The following is a 12,844-nucleotide window of genomic DNA, read 5'->3' as shown; positions in this document are numbered from 1 at the left end:
CCGAGCAACAGCGCCACCACGGCCACGTTTTTTCTCTTTCTGGAAAGCGCAAACCGTTAGATAAGACTTCTTTCCACGGTTATAATTAATAACGGTAAAAGTTTTTTTTCCCTTCCACCATTCCTATATCCTACGTATAAATATATCGAAGGCCGTAATCGCGTTGAGTTTTTGCGTCACCGTGTTGTATCCCGTTTACGTTGCCCCGAGCGTTTTTTTGCACGACGTAATCTACATGGGACACCCTCGAGGGGCCGAGATAATTATCGAGATGAAAAACGCAGCTTCGAGAAAGTTGTCGTGCACCCAGCCACGTGCCTCGCATGAGATAATGAAAGGTGTCGCTCCTCGGCTTTTCCCCCGTGCCGAATTTCGCGTTCCTCCCGCCTCCCCCACCACCGCGCAAGTCAGAGAGTCTCCGCCGCGAAATTGGAAGGAGAAATGCGCACGCGCGTGTGTATATATATATATATATAACGGCGTAACACGGTGCAGCACGGTGAAGCGTGTACACATCCGTGTAACGTTATTATTAACCCAATAATAGACGCGCCACGAGAAATTACACGAATTAATGTCTCGTTTTTGGGGCATATGTCTCGTCTTAAAAAAAAAATGTGTAACGCTCGATTCTTAATTGGATCCAGGAAATGAAGTTATCTGATGTATCCGTTCGGGGAAGTGTATCTCGTAAAAATTTATCCTAAGTCCTCTCTCTCTCTCTTCCTTCTTCTTTTTCTTTTTTTTCACGTCCTACAATTATGGTAAAATTCAGGTCTTGTACTTTCACGGCTTGAAAAAGTTATGTTGCAAATTGTATCTCTTTCCTTATTTTTTTTTCTTTTGCACGATGAATTTCATTTACCGCAGGGGTATTACGAGCGCCACGGCATAAAGGTATTAAGAATGATAAAAAAAATGTACGAAAATTGGTAGAGAAAGAAAAAAAGGCGAGTTTTATATTATTTGCATTATTAGTTATTCGTTTATTGAAGTTATTATTAAATGAGATTGTAATAACGGGGCAGCTGTGTGCACGGCAGTTGTATATTTTAATTTCTAGCACGTAACACCGCTGCTTCGGTTATAATAATAACGTTAATTATGCGGTAAGTATTCATCGAGGATTAATCGGCGTTCGTTAAAGAGAATTTCATTAGATCGATAATTACGAGCTTGATAATTCATGCATTTGATTTTATCCCATTCATTCTCGACAATTAAAAAAAAAAAAAGAAGAAGAAGAAGAATCGAAAAATATACCGATAAGTAAAGAGAGAAATATACATATATATCAATTTATACGAGTAACACGAGTCCCTTCGTTACGGATAATTTTCTGCATAAATTAACCGACCAACAATATCTTATTGAAACCCGTTGATGAAACGACTTACGGTACCATGTAATGGGATAAATAAGTAAAGAAGGAACGCGGAGAGCCACGCGTCTCGGCCCCACGAAATCCCGAGAGATTAATTATCGAATCCCCCCTCCAGAGTAATTATCAATTGACCAAACGTTGCGAGCCAAGTCTTTTTCTTCCTTCCTCCGTACAACGTCGCATTATTTTTCACTTTTTTTTTTTTCCGCATACAATTTCGGAAGGCGTGCCTCCATCCGCTGCTGGTCATCCTTCCCACCGTGCCGCTTCCTTCGTGATTGTACCGCGAGTAATCGAGGTCGACTTTCCTTCCCGAAAACATCGACGGTCGAGTTGCGCGTTTAAGATAAAACAAGGAGGTGGCAACCACGCGCGCCTCGATCCTGCGCAACTTTACGTGGGTCGATAATTAACAGCGTCGTCGACGGTATTACGAGTTTTAAGGTTATTTTACGATCTCGTGGAATATTTCTTTCTTCTTTTTCTTTTTTATTTATTCGAAAAATTTGTATTCACGATGCGACAATTTATGCGAGTCTTTGACGATATTACGAATTTTAAGATTATTCCACTTCTTTTTTTTTTTCTTATTTGTTCGTTTGAAAAAATTGTATTTACGATAATTTATGAGAGTTTCGACTATTGTTGATGATATCATAACTTTTTTTAAGTTTATTTTATGATCTCACGCCATCTTTTTTTATTTATTATTTGAAAAAATTGTAAAACGATGCGACTAGTCTTGGCCGATGTAAATTTTGAAAAGAGAAGATATTCGAACGAGCACCTACTTCTGACAGTTGAGAACTCCGGAAGCGGGTCAATCGAAGAACTTGAAATCTCGGATGGGAAGAATCAAAGGACCGCCGACGATTTCGAAGATCCGTTCTTACATGCAACAGTCTCTCTTCCGTTCTCCTCTTGTCACGAGTATCTTGTTAAAAAAAAAAAAAACTCGATTACCTGCTTTGAAGAAACTTGACGTGAAAATGAAAGTCTTTCTTTCCGACCACTTTTCGTTTTCGAACCTCTGATTATATATATATATATATTATATATATATATATATATATGGATCTTCGAAAAAAAAAAAAAGATCGAGAGATTTAGTTTATACGAAATTTCCCGCATCCGGTATTTCATTTTTCTTTTTCTCAGAAATTTCCTTCTATGAAAAAATCCTACGTTATTCCCACGTAAATATAAATATAAATATATAAACAACATATTCGACCGAAAGGGAGGGAAAGAAATTGCGATAAAAAAAAAAATTGGTCATAACGGTGCTCCGCTCAACAGCTGAACTCCCCTCGATCGTAGTGCATGACAGGACCGTTCTCGCGACGCCCCTCCCTCCCCCCTCTTTTTAAAACTACGTCAACGCTGTTGGATAGGGGAAGAAAAATATTCGTACACAGGTACGGTGCATAATTACGCGGTGATCAGTTTCTCTCTTTTCTTTTTTCTACCAACCATTTCTTCCTACCTTCGAACAACAACGTTGCCAAAAACGTATTTGCATACTCGAGGGGAGTAGTAGCAGTCTACCTACCCATCGAATTCCACCGACCGACCGACAACGTATTCACGTGCGCGTACTCGTCTCGAGAATATTCGAAATTCCCTCTCCCTCCTCCCCTCCCCGCGTGTAATTTGTTCCCCGCTTAATCTCGAATAAATGGAATAGCGTGGATTTCTTTTTTTATTTCTTTCTCTCTCGTGGGGAATCATTGGACACGGTAACCGCGATGTTCCCTTCGATCGAGAGCGAATCGGGATCTCCGAGAAGGTTTTCTTCTTTCTTTCTTTCTTTTTTTTTTTGAACATGTAAATCAAAGTGTGGACCCCTGTGATTACACGCGCGAAACCGATCGTTTCCGTTGAAAACGCGTTAAACACGTGTCAATACCGGGCCTCCTCTCTCCGCTTCCCCCTCCCCAGCAAAAATTATACCCCTTAATGCTCGCTTATCGTTAAAAAAGGATACCGCAATATTTAAGGGGTTTAGAGTTTTTGAGGGAAGCACACGTGTCGTGAGAAATATATATACGTATATACGAGGTATTTGATCTTTCTCCTTTTCTTCTTCTTCCTTTTTCATGCAAATTTCCTCGTTCGCGTCAATCGAATGCGATGCGTTCATTCAAATCCGCGCATTGGACATTTTGACGTACAACGTTCAACACGTTTAAAATATATTTGGGCGTGTAAAGGTCGATGAATATGTTTCATCGTTAACTCTGATTACGTATTCCACGATCCGAAGTCGTCTCAAGAAGACCGTTCCTTTTTTCTTTTTTTTTGTCCTCCTCTCATCCTCGATCGAAGAGACGAAAACGAAATTTCGAGTAAATGCGCAGGTAGATGCCACTCGTGACGGAAACTCGTCAAGGGATGAAATTCGGGTCGAAAGGGGGGAGGGATCATTGTGAGGCATCATTGTTCACGGTACAACACACGGTAGCCTCGCTCTGAAATGGCATTAAACCTTGATTCCAACTCCGAAATGATTTTAAGAGAGAGAGAGAGAGAAAGAGAAAGGTAGCTCGACTTAAAAAGCGACCTCTGAAACGCGAGTTATGCGCACCCATGCACGAAACCTTTATACACGGTGTGCGATAGGAACGAGGAGAAGGTAGAGCTTATTACACACGATACAATACAAGGTGTGAACACAAGTTATTCCCGTTGAATCGAGAATATATCTGATTTTCATTTAAAAATCTTAGCTATTAATCTCATTTGTATCGGTTGTTCGGAAAGTAATCTCGTTTTTTTTCACGACAACGAAACACCAAGTCGTTTCACGTACGATCGTAAACAGTCGAATTCAATAAATTCAATCTCGCAGCATTTTCTCGAATTGTTATCCGTCAGTTTGCTTCGATCAATACCTTTACTTTGTCTTCGTCAGCTTCGATTTCTTCCAGAATGTAACGCACCTTTAACGTCGTAATTGTTGGAACGAAATTTTGAAAACAATTTTGACACTTTCGATAGACTTTATGTAACTTTTTTCTTGTCTAAACGCTATTCTTACCTTTTCAATAATAAAAAAATAAAATACGCCGAAAATGTTCCTTTCGATCTTGTTCATCTTTTTATCACACACAAAAAACACAATCGCGCACGAAATCGAATGAATTTTTCTTATAAATAAACCGACGAAATGCCAACGCTCTCGAAACATGTAACAACGGTTTAGAACGAAGTTGGCTGGACAAACGTTCGACTAGCGACGCTCGTGCGAGAAAACGAAATTACTTTCCGAGCAACGCAATAATTTCTAATCTAGAATGAAGTTGGCTGGCTAAACGTTCGACTAGCGACACTCGTGTCGCTAAAACGAAATTACTTTCCTTGCTAGCAACCCAATATAATTCTCGTAATATTTATCGCGAATACTCGAGCAAAATTAACTTCGTCGCTCTTCGTGCACCACCCGTTATATCTGGATCGAGTTTTTCTCGTCCCTGTTCGAAGTTAGAGGGAGAAGAAAAGAAGAAAAAAAAAGAAAGGGAAGACAGAAGAGGATAGAAGGATAGGATAGGCAGGTAGGAAAGTCGTTGAACGATATCGCGTGGAAAAAAGAAGCGGTGGCCCAAATATCGACGAAGTGATCGACGAGGAGGGTAGGTCAGGCCCAGTGGTGGAAAACTGGTGCGCAGGTAAAACCGTTACCGGCCCATTTCGATTCGTTCGAATGGTTTATGGGACACAGAGACTTCTTTTCGGGGCGTAAGTCGTCTCCTTATATCGTTCGTTATCCACGTACAAAATAAGGTCTGAATTCGGGGTGAGCCGAAGAGGGTACCTCGCTCTTCTCTCCAAGAAGGAAGTTTTGAAAAAAAAAATTGCAACGACTCGATTTGAACCAGTTCCCCTTCTTCCTCCTTTGTCTTCCTCTAGTTTCGAAAAAAAACTGACGGCTGATTATTCGAATCCTCGACCGGAATATTTTGTCTCTTCTTTCGTTAACAGAATTGAAAAATAATGATTAATTGAAAAAGTAATTATAGAATAAAGTTGATTTAAAACGCTCGAATAACATTTATTCAATAACGTTATATCATAATTATTACGATTAAATCGAATTTCGAATTCTCTCTTTTATAATAAACTTTCTTCTTTTTTTATTCAGACTTGTGTAGAGTTGGATATTCAATTCAAAAATTAAAAAGTTTTTAACCAAGTTAAAAATAATTCGAGCAAAGTTATGTTATTATGGTCGATTGATGCTTTTCGTACAATCTTATCATTACAATTATTTCCGATTATTATTATATTTTGAACAATAAATTATCGTAACTTCAGTTGTTAAAAATTATTAAAAAAACGTAGGGAACTTTTCTCACGAAGGATGCACGTTTTCAATCCGACTTCGCCTCGAGAACGGAATTGGTCGTTAATACATTGAAAAAGTGACTAGTTAAAAATTACTTTGAGCAATCACTTGTTAAAACGCTCGAATATTTATTTCTAGTTGTTATAATTAATTTTCGCGTGACCTCGATCTTCGAACTTTGCCAATTTACAATTATTCCCGATCTTTAATTATTTTCGATGAATAAATCGAAATAACTTTATCGAAGTAACGGTTAAATTTTCCCCATCATTGTTCTAAACAAGCATTCGAGAAGCTTGGAACGAAAGAAAAAGAAGTATTTCCAGAGACTTTTCTCACGACGGACCAGAGTTGGCCATTAACCCATTGAAAAAGTAACCAGTTAAAAATCTCGAACAAAGAGATAAAGAATAATATTTATTCGTATAGCTATTGTAATCGATTCGCTTCTCGCATAACCTCGCTCGACCAGTCCTCCCCTTCGTCTTCCTCGTTTCGAAAAAATTGACCGTCAATCTCTCTTCTTTCGTTTACATTCAGAGTTGATTAAAAAAGTAACTGGTTAAAAATAATTCGAACGAAGTCACTTTAAATAACACTTATTCGAATAATTATATTACAGTCCGATCCGCTTTTCGAACATAACCTCGTTTACGATTATTCCCGTCACTGTACTTTGAACGACTTATTATCAAAATAACTTTATTCGTAACTACCAACTCACTGAACAGACGAGTATCAAAAAATTTCGAATGGAAATGACGAAAAGTAGATGGTGTACTCCCGACTCGAGGCGTTGAATTTCGAAAACGAATAAAGTAGCCCGAAGGTGAAACGAGGCGAGGCGAGTTGTCTATAGATTATCGCGTTTCTGCCAAAGGCTTCGACGTATAAAATGGACGAGCGGTCGAGCGACGAAGATAAAGTTAGGAGCGAGCCACGCGACTCTCGTAATGGCTGTGCTCGTAAATACGGCAGTGGACTTAGCTACACTCCTTACCCCTCTGCTCGGCCCCTCCGGCTTGAATTTAGAGATCACGATAGCACCGCTTGGCAAGCGGCCATTACGCGGCCAAAGAAATATTCGAAATTTAAGCGTTCGGCTAATCTTCTTTCGAACGAATCTCCACGATCAAGATCCGCAATTCCATTGTGATAATCGCTTTAATATCACTTTTATATCGCGATATTCGTTGTAAAAAGTTTTTTAAAACAGTAAAAATCGGGATCATTGTTAAAAAAATTTTCGATTGGATAGATAGGAAAAAATTTAATAGTTACTTGGATAATTTATCGTGGAAAACGGATTGCAATAATTACGAATAAATGTTATTTGAAGTAACTTTGTTCGAAAACTTTTAACCAATGATGGGGAAAATTTAATAGTCGAATAAAGTTATTTCGATAATTTATCGTTCAAAATATAATAATAATTGCAAGAGCAAATGACCGTTTTTTTTAAAATTAATTATAAAATTATTAAAATAAATGTTATTCGAATATTTTAATAAGCAATTACTTAAAAGTAACTTTATTCGAAATTTTTAATTAGTTAAAATAATTTTTCAACAAGTGATGGGAAAAATTTAATAATCGAATAAAGTTACTTAGATAATTTATCGTTCAAAACGTATTAATAATCGAAAATAACTGGTAAATGAGATTATACGAAAAGCGGATTATAATAACTTAATAAATAATAATCTTTTTCAACGGGTTTAGGCGTGAAAATGAATTTTTCGATCTCGTTCCACCATATTCCTGTGAATATTAGAGCAACGTAATCTCTCTACGTTTCACCAGAATTTGAATAAACGAAATATAACTTTCGACTCGACGGAACGATCAGATAATCCATGCCGGTATCCTTTGAACATTTTCCTTCGAGAGCTGTGACTTTTCGAGAATGGATGGCTCGTTGACAGATTTCTTTATTGCCTCTCTCTCTCTCTCTGCTCCTCCTTCCGTCCTCCGCATCTTAATTTTCTTTCTCCTCACTCGGACAAACTTGAGCTCGATGCAACATCTGCTTATTAAATTTTCTCAATTCGATAAATTCACAGCGATTCTTTCTCAATCGATCGTCGAGAAAATTCATTTCATCGAAAGAGAAAGAGAGACGAAAGAGGAGGTGGAGGAGGAGGAGGAAGCGATCCAAACTGTCGTGACTTTTGGAGAGTCCATTAAGCCAATTAAGGGATGTCCTTTCCGTCGGAAGTCCCGGAAAAGTGGATGTGTACACACGTAAGAGCAGCAGGATGGTGGAGCAGCCTCGATGAAATTCGAGGAACCTTTCTCAAACGAGAAACAGATTTCGCTCGTTTTCAAAACGAGACTTAGTACACGTGTTTTCCTTATTTATTCGTCCAATACGAGAAATTCTACTTATTCATACACGTATTCTGCACAATAAACATCGAATTTTTCTTTTTTTTTGTACGAATATTTGTACGAATATTTTTCTGCAATTTTTTTTTTTTTTTTCGTTTATCGAACAGTTACTGGAAAGAAGTCTCTTTCGTTGACGATCCTGACATCTATACACGCGCTACACAACGGCGAGAACAACTGTAGAATTCGAATATTCTAAATCGTAAAAATTATTCTCACTTATCGAGTTAGATAGTCAAGGATAATGAAATATATCTTCGAAATTATCCATAGTACGGCTTGTATATTATTATTTCGAATAACTCGAAGTCACACTTATAAATTTAACTATCGAATTGTAATTACGGGTTCACGTATCTATGAGAAATAAAAAGTTAGAAAAACTCCTTTAAATTCTATGCTTGACGCATCGAGATTCAAATAGATATATTAATCTATTATTTTGGATTAATATATACACGACAAATATACCAGCGATAGAAGCAAAGATCTTTCCGAATTAATATCGAGAATATTTCTCTCTTGTCTCGCTGGAACACGGTAGTCTCGTGTATTTGTACTTTTCTCGCGCGACACGATTCCATTTCCTTTCGAGCAAAAAAGTCGAAGATTGAGGAAGTGGGGGAGAGGAAGGGGAAAGAAAGAGAAAGAAATTACCGTTCGAGAGGACGGTGGCGCCGCTTGTGTTCCAAACACAACGCCGCCTAGTATGGACACTTTAATTGATGCGACAATATTTGCGCTTGAAAACTAAAAGTCGCCCATTTATTTAGGACAAAAATGGGTCGCCCTGTTTATATATATCTACTTTGTATACTCACTCTAACCTACGTACACACACGTCGTAACAACGGTTTTTCCAAGCTACCAAAATTGGTTTTTTTTTTTTTTTTACTCCGTAAGCGTGTCACCAAATACGGATTTTCCTGTTCAGGAATTTTTATTTTTTTTCATTTTTAAAAAAAATTTATCGATCCGTTTTTATTATATTTCAGGACTTCGACTTTTCCGGGCAATGTTAAATTAGACGAAATCGATGACGGGGAAAATTGATCAGAGTCCAAGATACTTCGATAATTTATCGTTCGTACGTAATAATAATCGCTAACGAAGCGGATTGATATAATAACGAGTAAATATTATTCGAGCATTTATTAATGAGTGATTATTCAAAATAACTTTTAATAAAATTTAATAATTGAAGTTATTTCGACAATTTATCGTTAATAGTATCGTTAATAGTTGTGGGCAAATTATCGACGGATAATAATTATTCGAATAAATGTTATTTAAAACGACTTTGTTCGAATTATTCTTAACCAGTTACTTTTTCAACCAACTCCGTATGAATCTAAACGAAAGAAGAGAAATTCGAAAATTGATTTCGTCAATTATTTCGAAACGAGGAAAAAAAAAACTAATTCGAATTAATTATAATAACTATTAAAATAAATGTTATTTTAATTATTTTAAATTAACTCTATTCGAATTATTTTTAATTAAATACCAACTTACTTTATTGTTATTATTACTCGAAAAGTACGAAAAGAGGAAATAAATGTCACTCTTTATCTCTTCATTCGAATTATTTTCAACTACTTACTTTTTCTTCATTTTCTTTTTCTCAAAAAAAGTAAAAAACACGAGACAAAACTTTTATCGTCACTCTCTCCTCGATATAATTCAATCCTCAGTAATTCTCGCTTTTCTCTTCGAAGAGAATCTTCTCTGGAGGAAAAGAAGAAGAGAAAATGGAACGAGATGACGAGACGACCGCTCGTTTTTAGAGTGGAACCCCATCCCCTCCCTAATCGACAAAAGTGGATATATCCCGACCATAGCACAGTCTTTGTAGTAGCCGACCAGTTCGATATCGTCCATTAATACAATTATCTCATAATTAGTCGACCGATGTCTCGAGCGAAAAAAGCTCTTCGGCCTACTATCCGATTTCTCGAGATCTTCGATAACATTTCTCTTCCCCGGTCTCCTATTTCGCTTCATCTCTCCCTCTCATCGTCGATTTTTACTCTTTACGATAATTATAAAACTAGCTGCCTCGCTTCTCAGCGAAGAAAGTGTTCTCTGAAGCTCTACTACGTTCCAATTGAAAATTAACCGTCGAATAGACGACTCTTTCCCCCACCACTCGATTCGACGCGAGAGGCGACTCTTCTGCCACCACTCGGTTAGATGCGACAATTCCAACAGTGACGAAAATATTATGTTTCATCCTTTTAAGATATCGCGAATAGATTCCTAAGCTGTTTACGTGTAATCTTGCGAAGCGTGGAATGATGTACTATCGAATTTTTCGGCGAATAATCGGCGAATTTGAATAGTCTTGGGAATGGAAATATTATTTTCAAAGTTTTCAAGTTTTGTAATGAGTTTGATTTTTATTTAATACAAAATTACTTCTATTGGTTAAGACGATAGAGAGAAGGAAAATAGCGATGAAAATAAGAATAATAGACGATGAATGCGAGAGTATGTTTATTGAGATTGTAAGGTTTGCTCTCAACTAAATAAGAAAGATTACATTTTATCGCGATACCTTGACGAATAGAGGATGCATCTCTCTAATTACTTTATTATCAAAACATCGCGCAATATAAAAATTTTATCACGTTTAATTCGCGTGTGAATTAATTTCAACTTAGCCGAGAAATTCATCGAACGAAGTGCAGGAACTCGTCTCGAGTTTTATTTTATTGGAAAAAGGCTTGGAACGCAATTTAATCAAAAAGGAAGGGGGAGAGAAAGATTGGAGGAAAATGAAAATTTATATCGCGATATATCGATGTACTATCCACGAGTTCCAGGAACGTGTCTATCCGCCGTGTTATTCGAGGAGGATCCTCGAAAGGGATACGGACAAAGGTCACCTGAAAAGGGTGAGGAACGAAGTCTAGCATCCACTCGAGCACGTGCTGCGTTCCACGAAGGAATTCTCATTTCCCTGCACGAGGAAAGCAATCCCTATACAAATGGAGGGGGTTATGCAACGCTCTCCACGAATATTTTCATAGCTGTGCAATTCGAGAGAGGAAAGAAAGAAGAAAGAAAGAAAGAAAGAAAAGGATCGGATTTCCATCCAGAGATCGAAATCTCTGAATTTTTCACAACGACTTTTCGAAATTTTAACTTTCGTTGCAACTCGCCGATAAAGAGCCAAAGGCCTTCTATCCGATCCATCAATTTTATTACTGGCACCAGACTCTCCTCCTCCTCCTCCTCCTCGTCCACAGAGTGATAGGCCTCGAAATCTCGAAACACGACACGAAACCATAGGCTTTATAATAAAATGTTTCGAATCGACTAATCAAAGGCTATGGGCGCATCTAGGCTCTAATTGGGAGCGCATCGTCGGCAAGTATTACGCATCCGCTGAACGGATATCACACTCGAACGCAGCGTTTTATTCCCCTCACACCCTCGCCGGAGGTGATCGCCGGACGATAGCCAGGAGGGCCAGATGTTTCGAGGGACGATGACGGGTTAAGATTCTCGATCAATTTTTATTACGTTTCAACAACAGTCGCGTGCCACCTTCCTCTCCTCCTCACGACACCCCTTTCCTACTTCTATTTCCTTATCCCTCCGCCTATCTACGCCCCCTGTCTCTCTCTCTCTCTCTCTCTCCTCCGCCTTTTTCTTCTTTTCTTTTTTTCTCTTTTTTTTATTTCCTTTCGCGATCCTTATCCCGCCGTATATTTTTCGCCGGGCTTTTCGAGGAGATTCGGGGAACAACGAATGGACGTGGAAACGAGACGGACAATCGTACAGCTGTTCCCTCGCGGGGGCGCATCTGCCTCCCGTTCGGCTCGCGTGCAGTTTCGGTGGAGGGGGGAGAGAGAGAGGAAAGAAGAAAAAGTATCCCTTGCGTAGATTTATACCGACCTCTTTATACGCGGTTTGTATCTTCCTCTCCTTCTCCTCGATTCTTCCTATTTTCGCGATTTGTTGCCTAATTGCCTCGAAAGGGAATGGAATCGTCCTCTCGAGCGCGAAAACGATACGCGACGATTTGATCCTAACGGTTCGAGCGTTCCGAAATTGTATACTTTTTCGGGGGAAAAGAAACGTAAAAGATCGGATGAAATTTCTTGGAATTTAAAAATCGAATCCTTGGACAAAGGAAAAATTTATCGTATTTATAAAATATTGAGCCGTGGGACGTCTTGCAAAAACAAGGAATTGAAAAGTATAATCCGAAGGAAGCGTGAATCCGAGGACAGAAGCATTAAGGCGTAGGTAATGGGCGCGGTGCGGTGCGATGCGGTTTCGACAATGTAGGTATTAGACGCTTAGGATTAAAGAGTTGATCGCGTGACTGGCGCACAGCTTGACGTAAATGAGCGTGTAACCACTGACCACGGATCACCCTTTATCCCTTCCCTGCCGCCGCCACCGCCTCTGAAAATCCTCGCCGCCGATTAACACCCGTTAAACGGGAATACAAGTAACGGTAATAAAGAAGACCCTCAATATAAATATATATATATATATACACATAGATAGATAGACAGATGATTGTTTGGAAAGTAATTTCGTTTTCTCCCACGAGCGTCGCTAGTCAAACGTTTATCCAGCCAACTTCATTCCAGAGTAGAAATTATTGGGTCGCTCGGAAAGTAATTTCGTTTTCTCGCACGAGCGTCGCTAGTCGAACGTTTATCCAGCCAACTTCGTTCTAAACCGTGTTATATATTTCGAGAGCA

General features: G+C 38.5%; 1 protein-coding gene across 6 annotated transcripts in view; it reads right to left on the bottom strand.

Annotated features, from left to right (window-relative positions):
- The window catches only part of LOC114578086 (achaete-scute complex protein T3-like), an 88,446-nt gene that overhangs the window by 36,675 nt on the left and 38,927 nt on the right, over positions 1-12,844 (bottom strand). For 3 of the 6 annotated variants that reach the window (XM_062080602.1, XM_062080603.1, XM_062080605.1), the window contains exon 4: positions 2,176-2,318. The exons of the other annotated variants lie outside the window; for them this stretch is intronic. The gene's annotated coding sequence lies outside the window, so the exon portion shown is untranslated. The remainder of the gene's footprint in view (positions 1-2,175; positions 2,319-12,844) is intronic. 6 annotated transcript variants of the gene reach the window in all.

Source organism: Apis cerana, linkage group LG10 (assembly GCF_029169275.1).
Source record: "Apis cerana isolate GH-2021 linkage group LG10, AcerK_1.0, whole genome shotgun sequence".
NCBI lineage: Eukaryota > Metazoa > Arthropoda > Insecta > Hymenoptera > Apidae > Apis > Apis cerana.
The sequence above is the reverse complement of the archived record's forward strand: the minus strand, read 5'-3'. Positions and strand labels throughout refer to the sequence as shown.